The sequence below is a fragment of the Tauraco erythrolophus genome, chromosome 9, assembly GCF_009769465.1.
Source record: "Tauraco erythrolophus isolate bTauEry1 chromosome 9, bTauEry1.pri, whole genome shotgun sequence".
In the NCBI taxonomy this organism is placed as follows: domain Eukaryota; kingdom Metazoa; phylum Chordata; class Aves; order Musophagiformes; family Musophagidae; genus Tauraco; species Tauraco erythrolophus.
Window position 1 is genome coordinate 13,188,229 of NC_141473.1, and position 13,291 is coordinate 13,201,519.

Sequence of the window (13,291 nt, forward strand, 5' to 3'; positions counted from 1 at the left end):
TCTGTTGTAAAAGCCTTTGTGTACACGTGACACAACCTTACATCTTTGCAACTGGTAAATTGCTCTGTGACTTTTGTTCCTATTAAAAGATGGAGTAATTTCACATATGAGTGAATTCGCTCATAGTCAGAAAGTTCCTGGGGCTAGACTTCTCTGCTGATGTATTTTGTCTCTCCATACTGCCTCACACCCTGCCCTCATCATCTACACCATTTAATGCAGTGGTCTTCTTAAGGATCAGGTGTCACCACCCCATTTTAATGATGATATTCAGTCAGGTCTCTGCCTACTCACTTGAGAAGCCATTAGATCTATGTACCACCTTTAATGCGTCTTTGTAGCTTGGCTTGTATAGTGCTTATCGTAATGTTTCCAGCTGGATGCCATATTAGGGTCTTAGGACTCTTCTCCAACTGGAAAAAAATATACAGGCAATTTGGATGATCAGGTACAGAAACTACAGTATATTTGAAACCTTCTGTGTGATGAGAGTTGGGCGAGGACATAGCCAGAAACCCATGCAATGATACATAAAACCCTATGCCTCCAAGAGATAAATCAGGCAGTTTCCCAGACAACTGTCCACAAGATGATGATCTTGAAACAGATCATGAGCACAAGCCTGCTCTTTGTTCTAACCACAACTGACATGTGTGGCATTGATACATTCCACACAGATAAGACTGAAAGCAACAGCTTTTTCCTTTGTACGAGTGGTTCAAGGACCCCAATAAAAATTGGTCTGAATGAACAGGCCCCTGATTATGCTTGGCCTGACAGAAGGGAGATCCGTTACACTAATGCTACATCTGACTCTCATATTCATGGTGCATCATAGACAATACAGATAATCCCAGTCATTAAAGAGAATAAAGATTTTCTAGGACACACTCTGAAGTTCAATAAATGCAGCTCAGGTTGAACGATCCAGAACAGAAAGTTTAGTTTCCATTTTTCCCGTTCCTTAACTTTCCCTGGAATAAAACAGATATACAGTCAGCTCAGTGATTTTGAGTAGTTTCTTGAGATTTAGAATGTACTTGAGCAATGAAATTACTCTTGGGCATTAGGAGCACACAAGACTCAAGAACAGAAATTTGTAGAGAGTATGGCAAGCATGAAAACTGGAATAAGAACTATGTTGGTAGTGAATTTATACTATTTACCTCTCACTAATCATAGAGGTAGCTTGAATAGTTCTCTGCCCTTTCAGTATTGTGTTCAGTGTGTCAAGTAACTGCCATCTAACAAGTGAGAGCTTAGTCTGTAAGTATATTGGTGACACTTCAAGTAGGTCCATGAGAAGGATGTGTCAGTGTTTAAATCTGTATGCATGAAGTTTTGGTCCTAGGAGAGATCCCAGAGGGGTCCTGAGAATGTCTTAGAGCTTTGATAAGAAGAGTGATCCTCCAAGCAAGCAATGCATGGTTTGAAAATGTGAAGTGCAAGGTGATACAACCAAGCATTCCTTCCTGATGCAGCCTAGGTTTATGAGGCACTGAGAACTGGTCCTTTACAATGTACAGCAATGCAAATCCATCTATTTCAAGGATGTTCCTGCATACGCTGAAAAAAAAACAAAAAAGGCAAGGACAAAAATCAAAGACTTCTAACACTTCATTACAGCTGCATGTGGTTGATTATTACTCCGATATCACCTGCTACTGAGTAAGCCTTTTATCTTCCACGCTGAATAACATTCATTCTTTGGTCAAAAGCTAGACTTGTGGAGGAGTTCAGCTATAGTGTTTGTAGCACCGACCTGCTATGGGGGCTGCTTGGTTTATAAGGTGCAAATCAATGCTTTCTACTACTTTATTTCAGTTAGTTTGACACTCTGTGCTGGCTGCTGGCCAAGCATTAACAGTACATAAGAACAGCTGTAGTGAATCAAATCAAAGGACCACCTGACCCGGGAACCAAAGAGTAATGGAGAGAATAAGAGCTGGACAGACATGGATGGTGTTCCCTTGATATAACCACCCTGCAGTCTGCAGCCTAGGGACCTCCTGAATCAGAGGCTATATCCACATCTCTGTGCTGAATAGCCCTCAAGAGACCTATCATCCTCTCTAATTGCTTTCTGATTCCAGTTATATTTTGCTCCTTGGCATGTTCAAAAGCTTCATTTGTTACAGGCTAATGAGCTTAATAAGCTGAAGCTGTGTTTTTATTGAAAGGTTAATGATTGCAAACATTTAAATAGTTAAATCAACTCCTTAGCTGGGACTGGGCTTATATAGGAAGGCAACAACAATCCCAGCTCTTCTGAGAAGGCTGCTGAGGTTTTTTTGAGGTGCTGTGGCTCTTGTGTCCTTCCTGATTGGTGGGTCTTAACTACTAAGATGTTCTAGCTTACACTGTTTCTGATTTCACTTCTGTTATGCTGGGCTTAGGTCACTGGGACCATTGTTTTTTTACAAGTTGGTTGTCTCTCAAGCTAGAATTAGTTTGGCAGTTTTTTAACATCTATTGCTTAATATTATGTGACTAATTTATCTATGTGGATCATCACTTGAGTTTCTACTGTCTGTAAAGTTGGGCAATCAATCTATTGACAACTTAACAACCTTGTTTACTTCTTACAGTTTATGATTTTGACCACTTCTTATAGTATAGTGTTTTCATCAGTATAAGTAAAATGATTGCTTTGTAACTGTAAAATACAGCTTTGTATTGTGGTACCTGAGAAAAACTATAAAAAGCTAGAATGAGGAACCCCTTATGCATTGGATGGCAATTAAAAAAGCACTGCATTTTGGAAATAGCAAAATATCATTGAAGTTACTGTCACATTTGGAGAATTAAAAGGTTTCCGTCTTCCAGATGATTAAAAAAAAAAAAAGAAAGGAACATGAAAAGAGCATTCTAAGTGGTTTTCTTCCCAGGTGCATTGGTTTCATGTAGTGCCCAAGTGAGCAGAGAGGTGAAATGAAGACAAATGAAAGTAAAATAATTCCAGAGGTAGCTTTGTTATAATGCCTTCATAAGGAAGTGTTCCACTGCACTTGCTTTTAAGGTTAGTGTCTTTCCTGTTGGCTGTTAGATCCCACCTGTTATTGAAATGTTGGATATTTTGCCTCTCTATCTTTCCTTCCTGAAGTGGCAAACAAAACCAGGTAAATGAAGGATTCTTCAGCCTGTAAGTTGCAGTACGATTTTGTTAGGCACATTGTTTTATCAACACAGGCCTCTTATATCCAGCTGACTACAGGGATAGTCTATAAAGGTCCACTTGGAAAGCATACTGAACTCAATAGAGATTCCCATTGACTTAAATGGGCCCTAGACCAGGCCTGAAATGAAATCTCTGTCTCAAATTGCCAGTTGACAAAGATCCAGGATGGTGGTTTTATTTGGAAGAAGCTGTGAAAGAGAAATAAAACGGGCAGGAGCAAAGCAATAGCAAAATAAATATAATAATTTAGGCTGGTAATTGGGAGAAAGCTGCTAACCAGCAGAGAAGAGCAGCTCTGGAAAAGCCTCTCAGAAGGACTAGCAAAGGGAAGAAACCTAACTGGTTTCATAATTAATATTGATAACACTATGAGAGAGTTTCTGTAGTTCTCCCACTTGAGACAGCAGAGACCAGACTTCAGAAAGTCTTTCCTCTGGTCCTACAACCATTCATTTGCATTAACCTTCTTCCATGCAGTTTCAAAGGTCTGGGATTTTTCCTCATGTGAACTAGCCCAGGGGGAAGGGAAGGAGGACAGTTTGCTTTTAAAAATCTGTCTTTTTCTCGGTCTTTTAAATGCTGGAGGAGGAATGGTGCTGGAATCATTCTGTTGGCTTCTGTTATGTTCAGTGCTTGTCTCTGATGACATCTTTTTCAGCTTTTGTTGGTTTCAGGACATGGAGGAAGCACAGGACACTAGATAGCACACATTCCCAGGGTCTGATAGGCACAGGTTCTGTTTCCTGCTCTGCTTCAGTTTTTTTCACTATGACTGTGAACAAGGCAGAGAAATCTTGCCATATCTTAGCACCTACCCTATGAAAAAACAGTAGACGTGTTTCCCCCTCCAAGAAGGGGCCATGCGCACCTCCAGGGATACTCTGAGTGTCTAATCTATAGAAATGAAAATATTATGACTGAAATCATCAGAGTGTAGCTGCCTCCCATTTATTACTTGTGCAGAGAGAACAGAAATACAGCTGCCATAACCCTGATTTGTCATGATGCAATGCTCCTCCCCAAAGGCCTCTGGTTCAATTTTCACAGCTAACCAGACCACAAGGTTGAGAGGCACATCCCATTTGATTTGTCTAAATGGAAGTTGCAGAACCCAAGAAATAAGTACTACGTGCAAGGGGAACCATTTCCTTGGGAAACCTGCAGAAGGATTTTGGCAAGTGAGAGGACCTGACCACTAGAACCCAAGCTCTGTCAAATAAGGCAGCAGGATGAGTAGTATACCAAGGCTGAACCATCTTTTTAAAATCCAGATGAATGGTGTTAAAACCTAATCATATTCTAAAAAGGGAGCACTTAAAGTATTGCACTGAAGGCCACTGAAAATGGAAGGAAAGAAATGAAGAAACAAGGGGAATATTAGACCTTAAAAGGATGGAAAGGCTAAAAGGGTAGCTCTCTTTCCTCTAGCTAAGGAATAGAGAAGAGGCTGTCTAATCTTGCAAAGAAGAAAAGCCTGAAATATCCTGAGAGGCAATGCTGCTTTTTTAATGCACACAGCTAGCTGATAGCCAAAGGCAACAGAAGAAACAGTGAAAGGGAACAGCAGAAAGCTGGGATTCAGTGTGAACACACACCTAAAAGTTAGGGAGCCTGTGGGTATGTGGCTTAACCAGACCACTAAGGATTTTTCCATGATAGAGACTCAGATGCCAAATTAAATCAGCACATAACATCAAGCTGTGGCCATTGTCTTTAGGCACTTATCTTGCCCACTGAAAGCGCAAATTCAGATGACTAGTCTTAGCCCTTTTCTGCTGTTGGCTAAGCTACATTAAAATGCAAATTCCTTTGCATTTTCTGCAGGCACACCACCACTCGTCACTGGAGCGTGGCTATGTGAGCCATGAATCTCAGGCATGTGATAGAGCCATCAGTCACAGAATCTCATAATCACTTTACTACACTCCCTAGTTCTGGAGAAGTGCCTGGTACCACATGGGGCTTAGCGAATGGTCAATGCTCCTCATGCTTGGAAGAGATTCATTTTACTGCAGGTCCAGTTGGCTGTGCCTAACTACAGAAAAACATCACAGGGTTTCTCACGGTTTCTCTGTCTGGGAAACTCAGCCCTTAATGGAACAGTCTCCAGTGTTACTGGGAGCAGCAAATTTGACATGTGTGTGGTTTGGCAAGTTTTCCTCTTGTAGAAATGAGTCTGGGATTTGCTTTAGCACCTGCTTCTCTTTTTACAGTGCCAATTTATACCTCAGCAGGAATGTTTCCGTATAATACAGTTGTTTAAGGAAGTATTTTAATTTTGCAGCGCTTGTCTATCTACCAATCAGATCAAGCAAATGTTTTGGATGTTGCTCCACTCAAATCTATACCATACATTAAATTTGTATGATACACAAGTATTTCATAGCCTCAATTTCATTTCTTTTAGCACTCCTATACACAGCATTATCTGAAGAGTTAAAAAGCAAAACAAACAATACAAAAAAAAAAGTTTAAGATTTTTTTTTACTTTCATATATACCCCTGAGAGCTCATTTAGCTGGGATTATTTTAAAAGATTATTTAAAGACATACATACTAGGAATATTCTGCCTGAAAAAGTCTAACATAGTTAAAAAGCAATTACATAAGTTAAGGTATTGAGCTTCCCACTAACCCCTTGTTGTAGTCTGAAAACTGTCTGAAACCATCAACTTAAGGTGTTTTTTTTACTTTTGGCTATCCTAGAACTGAAAAGTCTTGGCTGAAATGTAACTCTGTTTAATGGAGATGGTGTACAAAATGAGTGTTTCCAGTGATAAGGATTTAAAACCGAATCAAAAGCTCTTAAGAAACTGGGTTCCTGTAGATGTTGGAGATACAGAGGAAGCTACTGCACACAGCAGACACTGATTTGATGGCTAGGCATAGAGAAGACAAGGAAACAGAAACAGCACATATTGCTTTTTTTTCTGGTTACTGGGATTTAGTATGCCACATCTTAAGGATCCGTCCACCATTCATCTGTTTTTATTTTATCCCTAGGATGTCTTTCCTGTGCTTTAATGAAAACTCGTCAGTATTCAAGGAACTACAAGCTTAAATACGAAGTTTTGTCTCTGGGACTATCCTATGTGCAAGAGATTTTTTTTGTCATTGAGTTTTTCAGCATGAGTGACTGCTGGATGCCTATTATTTTTTCCTCACAGTCAGAATTATACCATGTGCCATGCTCCCACAAGCAATTTGTATTGACCTTGAGCACAAACTAGCAGCTGGAAATGAACAGTGGCCCTGAGAGGTGTCTCACAGTGTGGTGGGTTTGAAGCCAAAGGTTTAAATTCATCCTGCCTCTCTTTAGCGTCTAACGTAGGAGTTTCACTTCTTCTAGTGTCAGGAGGCGCTTCAAAGGGTTCTGAGACATTGTCCAAGCCTGCCAAGATCTTCTAGAAATGCCTCTCTTTCTCTCTGAATAAATAGAAAAAGGAATCTGGGATGAAACAGGCTTCCAGTGCAGGAGATAAAATATCTAAAGTTCTGTGGAAGTATCTGGAGTCATATGGAATGATCCTGGGCTGCAGTGAGCAGCTGGGACACTTTGGAAGCTTGCTCTTCTGAGGCAGTGTGTGCTGGACAATGTGTTAGAGAAGTGATGGACACTCATGTCAGACAAGATCCTAGCGTAGGTCATTACAATCGTCACTGATACAAGACTGCCCACAGGCCCAAAACACAAGCCTGTACCTCTAATAATCCTGTTTCTAGGGGATTACCATCACTGAAAGTGGAGAACTCCTTCTACTACAAGTGTTGGGTTTTTTTGGTGAAGGGTTAATTGCGGTCTCTGCCAGCCTCCACACAGTAGTAAGACTTCCAGTGAAAGGACTGAATAAATATGAATGAAGAATCATAGTAAATTAGGCATTTTCAGTCAGAACCACCAGAACAAGGTGGTCTAACTTTGCTCAAGCTAGATTTCTTATCAGTTGCTCTAAGCTTCACCCTTATCAAGTCATCATCCAGCAGACCTTAAAAATTGAAGGAAAAGTAGGTCAGAATGAAAATGTAATTTAAAGCTTTTCCAGGAATATTGCACTTTTCCTTATTCCCTGACATGACAGACTTCTTATCAGTGTAGACACTCAAGGTCTTTCCCATCTATCTGTCGCATCTACCACGGAATTAACTTCGTGCAATCATCTTTTTTACTCTAACTGCTTGAGATACAGGCCATACAGCACCTCTCTAGTGAAAAGCATTGCCCACAAAGCTCTCTCAAATCAAACAGATGGGAGTAAAATAAAAGCAACTGCTGTCAGGCCCATAAATACCTTTTCCACAAAGAAATAAACTTGTAGATATCAAACCAGGAGATCCTATGATCATTAGTAGTGCTTATTTTAAATGAGCTTTTTTTCTTATTGCTGTTTTGTTTGATTGGGGTTTTTTTCCTGGAAAGAGATCTGGCACCAAAAGTCTGATGGGACATTCACTTCTGCAATAGTAAGGTAGAAAGCAACAAGTGACCCTATTGTTTTGGAGGGGTGTAGAGGATATATTTAAAGACATGCCATTTTTAGACAGTGAGAGCAAAACTACTGCTAAGCATCAGAAACACTCCAGTGAAAAATGTTTCCCCATTGAATTTTATTGTTGAGTCATCCACAAACTCCCGTGCACAGGAAAGGCCTGGGTGTACACTATTCCAAACCTGTTTGCTGATTTTCCTGTCTCTGTAGTTCTATGCCCTGTAGAATTGCAAAAAGTCCCTCTCCAGCTTTCTTGTAGGCCCCCTTTAGGTACTGGAAGGCTGCTAGAAGGTCTTCTGGAGCCTTCTCCAGGCTGAACAGCCCCAACTCTCTCAGCCTGTCTGAATGAGCTTATGATAGCTCTGCACAGCTGTCCACCGCTATTCCCTTCTCTTTTTGCATTTCCTTAAAAAAGCACTTGAGGAGGACATCAGTCATTCCAGATGGTGGTTCAAAAACAGCAAATACATATAAACATCATCTATGCAAAAGCCTATCAAGGGATATATGTTAATTTTTAATAAGGGTTAACTTGTTCATATTGGAAGAACAGGTACTTTTTCTGAGGTTTGAGGAGAGGAAAGGTTACATTTTAACATGTAAGTATATTTCCAAGAAAAAACTGAAACCTTTAGGTGTTATTTTTTTTTAATCACATGCAATTGGCAACCTAAATTCTTAACTCTATGCTTTCTGCTGTCTGCTCTTCAGGGCCTCACATGCATTGCTTCCCTTGTAGGTTCTCCTGTCTAGAGCTCTCCATGCGGTGCACTTGGATCTCTTATTTTTGCCATAACAACTCAATCTCCTCCCTTAATTAAAAAGGAATCAGCTGTCTCATCTTCCAGGTTGTTTCTACCTAAGCCAAAATCTTTTGTGTTGAGTCAGCCTCACAAATGGCTCAAGACCATGACCAAAGACAACACATCCTTTAGGTCTGCAGTGAGTGCCAGAGACTATGGGGAAAACATGTGAGGGGAAGCTGAATGTCACTGTCTGCAGCAGACAAACGTAAGTGGATTATTTCCAGGTGAATGGATGTCCAATCAGTAGTCCCTAAGATGCTTCAGGGAAGCTGGCACATCATCTTGCTTGACTTGCAGGACTAAGGGCATTTTGTTAGAAATCCAGTGCAAAAGACCAGCAGACAAGCTGAACAAATTGGTTTGCATTTATAGAAAACAGAGAGCAAGAAATCAGATTATCAGAAATAGGTTTCTGTGTGTCCATAGACTTCCCATGGTATTAACAAACACCACCTGTTCTTGTTTGTATGATTCCTTGTGATTTAGCAACAATGCTCCTCAAAGCTATCTTTTTGTCAAGGAGACATAATTTAAAAAGTGTTCTTATCTAGCCTGCAACACACTGTTTTTCACTTTTCTTCCTAAATCCAGAATGCGGTACATGTTGAGTTAGCCACACATGCAGTACTTCCCTTGTTACCTGCTCCAAATCCCACTTGTGTCTCCAAATGAATGTGTAAAACCTAACCACACAAATCACTGAACTATCCAAGCAAAGGGTTTGAAACATGCAGTGCTATCCTCCACCAGATGTTGGGCTGGTTTAAATGCAAATAAACACCCAAAGGGAAAACAAGACAATGGAATATAATACACTGCTGGGATGCGGGCTAGATTTGTGCACAACCAAACTTTTTTGTGGTTTCAGAAATTTTTTCAAGTTTCTTTCCAGCACAGTTTCATTCTTACCCCCTTGTGGTGATATGTCCTACTGAGTGCAATATTCTTGCAAAGTTCCTGTTTTCCCCTTCACTTGCTCATATATATCCTCAGAGTAACAAGGATATATATTCGTCTACAAATTTTTACTTTCCCTGCTGGAAATCTTTATGCTACCTGCATAGAACAGAGCAGCAGCTCCTCACTGCCACTGAGTCTGCAGACAACAGGAGAGAGAGATGAAGACAGTGAGATTTCTGCTGTCTGCTATCGGTACTATCACATAGGGTGAACCTCCAAATTTTTCGCCCATTATCTCTTCTCAAGTGGCTGCCAAAAGCCCTACCTAAGATTGATTAGTCTTAGAAGACTAAAAATTGGACTGAAAATTGGGTGAACATGTCTGGAGACCCTTTGCATGGGCACATAGCCTTAGGGGACATGGGAGAAGAATTCAAAGATGACATTCCTTCATAGCAATTTTCTTCCATGCAACAGAAGCTAGAAGGACAGGATGAGAAGAGGAGGTTTCCCTTCATATATCTTTTTTCCTCCCTCAGAAATTTCTCTGCTCTCCTCACTCTCATCATCTTGAAGTTTCATAAATGCCCTTCTGCCACTTCTGACTTTTGTACATTTTCTGATCCTTTGGTCTCTCTCTCCCTCCACTCCCAACAATGTACTCTATAAAGTCCTGTTCTTCAGCTCTTCTTTCTTCCTCCTCATTCAGTCTGTCCTCAGATTTTATTTTATCCTTTCCTAGGTTCCCGTCTCTAGTCTTAGACCTTCCAACTGCAAAATCAACCTCCCGTTCATTGACTGAATATGAATCAGGAAGTTTACAATTTTGATTGCAGACATTTGAGGAAGATGTCTGGCTGTCAAGACAATTCAGACCAAAGACAGATGTTGATCACTGTGAAACTTCCTCTAACCACACACAGAAAAACCTGAAATGCATGAAAACTAAACTGAGATAATTTCATCTCTTTTAATGACTGAAAGAAGTCTCAAGAGATACAAAGAACAGGATGATTTGCAATAGAAAGAAATACTTAACACTACTTCTAATGCTGGGTTTCTGCAGGGAGCTCCAGATGAGCTGAACAAGCTACAAAAATAATTACTTGAGGAAAAAGAAACTTTGCAAGGGTTTCTAACCATGCCTAACCAGGACACAGCGCAACAGCATTTCAATTTTATGATACTTAGGAAGTTTGCGCTTAAGAGACTTTCATCATTCAGATGACTTCAGACAGGCATCCATGGAACATTATTCTAATGGGAGGGGGAATTAAGCAAAAGTACATCACTCCATCCTCTGGTCTAAACGAAAATCCTAAATTCCTGCTGTGACACTGAGCTGACTTGTCTCAATTATAGAAATAAACAACATTGTGGAGAAAGGTCAGACTCCTTCTTAATGCCTGTTTATTGAGGAAATCATGAGACAAATAGAAATCAGGAGAAAAATAACTTGATTTATTTTCTTTTGATTTTCTTTTGATTGCTAGAATGAAATTTGATACAGTATAATATTTTGCAAGAGTTATAGATGATTTCTTGCTAAGGATAGTATTTTAAGCATTCTATAAAGGCTTAAACAAATAAATAGAATTATTATATAAACAGATATGCATAGACTTTTTAAAATTAAGAAGTATCTTTTAGAGAGCCATGAGTAAATGAAAGAGTGAAACACTTTGATCTAATTCCTGAAAAAAATTCCTCTCTAGGCCAAATTTGCCTTGTAGCCCACAACACAGTGTGGTTTGTCCTCCTGAAGAGGGTGGTTAGGCTACATAGAATGATGGTTGGTGAAAATCATCCTATTCTGGAGCATAAAATGCAGAGGACAAAAGGAAAGCACAGGAACTGAATCACCTGTGAAGCAGGGCAGAGAAAAATAACAAACTCAAACCCCAGAGCTGTTTTTTTTTTGTTTGTTTTGTTTTTGATTTTGGTTTGTTGTGGTTTTTTTTTTTGTTTTTTTTTTTTTAAGGGAGGATTATTTTGCAAATTGCTTTATCACAATAAGCATATACAAAACCCCTAATCAAATTTTTTTGCTAGACATGCTTTCATTGTGTACAAATTCCCAGTTCTCTCTTTAAAAATGTGTGAGCTTGCTGCTAAAAACACAGAAAATAATATAAATTAAAGCAATCGTTATCTGTGGCTTGTAGAAGCTACTGGACACTCTGCCTTAGGGGGTTTGCCAGGAAAGGAGCAAATTCAGAGTCTCAATTAATTGGGGTGTTAGAGGTAAAGTGGAACAGAGAAGCCTAACAGACAAATACAGGGGGATACAATAGGAAAAGAAAATGCAACTGTGTGAATACCTACCCCTTTTGGATGTTAAAGTATCTCTGCTTGGGTTTCAAAGAGTTTGTCAGGTGGATATGTCTGATCTTTGGCTACCAACTGTGATCTAACACCTCTTGAAGGTGGAGCCATTATTTTTACCGGATATTTCACAAAGGAATGTGCTTTCTGAAAGGAAAGGAAGTGATAGTAATAAGGCTGTTTCTGAAATGTTTTGGGTTGCTATGAATTTTGCATAAAAGTGAAAAAGGGTTAATTTTTGAAAGGAAAAAAAAGAGCACAGTTTCTCTTATACTGCTGAGTTCTTTCTTCTTCACCAAACGAATGCTCAGCAGAGAATGCGGGTTAACGCTGAGAGATTTCAACACTCGCCTCCCTCTGGTCATTACCAAAATAAATCATCTCTCTGCATACATTGAAAAAAACAAGTTTCACTATTTCATTACATCTTGCATTATTACATCTGCCATGATCCATTTTCATACTAGAAAGCCGCTTACAGCATGACTGTGCTGTGGCCTCTGCGGGATGATGCACAGCGCCAGGCACATCCGCCAAAGGGTATATTCTGTGTTTGCTAAGAGAAAACATTGGCACAAATCTTCTGGATGAGATACACCCGATTTGGGTTTTCTAAGCGATCTCTTGGCTCCTTGCTTTTCTCGCTGAGGACTAAACTCCCTCTAGCGAGTTTTGAAGTCATCTGTGGGAATTAGTCATCCCATGGAAGAGTTTTTTTTCTCTTTGGGTTTTGTTAAAGGCAGGGAATTGAGCTGCAAATCACTCCTCCCTGTTCCAGTGTGTGGAACTGGGAACTTCATACTAAGGCAAAGCAATTTTATTTATGCTTATGGAAGGGATGGAGAGTGGGAGTTGGGGACAGCACCTTTGAATGTCTTCATTTTGGCTGTTGCTGGAGGAGTTGACACTCTGCACCTGATCACTTCCCCACCTCAGGACTTCTCCGTGTCCTGCAGGGCTCCCTCCAGCTGCCACTGGGTCCCCTCTGGCTCCCTGTCCCCATCTTCAGCCTCTGAGACCACTCAGCCCAGTTCTGTCTGCAAATCAAGAAAAAAGGAGTAGGGTTTTACACAGTGTTCACCAGTTTTCTCACTGTCTTTCATGGCAACCCTATGAAGGATATGGTTCAAAAGTATTCAGTGCATAAATAGGGATCTCGAGACATGTCACACTTTGAAATGAACCCTAACACCTTCTAGAAGTTAAATGGATCAACAGAAATTTCAGTGACATTTTTAAACTTTGACACACTGGCCTCAAATATTATTCTCCTTTTTTTTTTTTTTTTAACTGGGGAAATGATTCCTTTACTGAGTCTTGAAATATTCTACAAACATCTTACTGTAGAACAAACTTTGCTGTTTCTTCCTCTGTGTCATTGGCCGTTGTAATTGTGCAGCACCTTGGTAGGTGGCAAATTCATATGCCCAGGGAAAAAAGAGTAAGAGAAAGACAGAGAATAATTCATGGTCTCACTAAAGAAAACAGCCTCAGAAACAGCTTGCTAGCGGACGACTGCCATGGACTCCCAGCCTATGTCGTACATATTTCAGATCCATCAATATTTTCCTTTTCAGAGGCACCAGCGTGGGAGT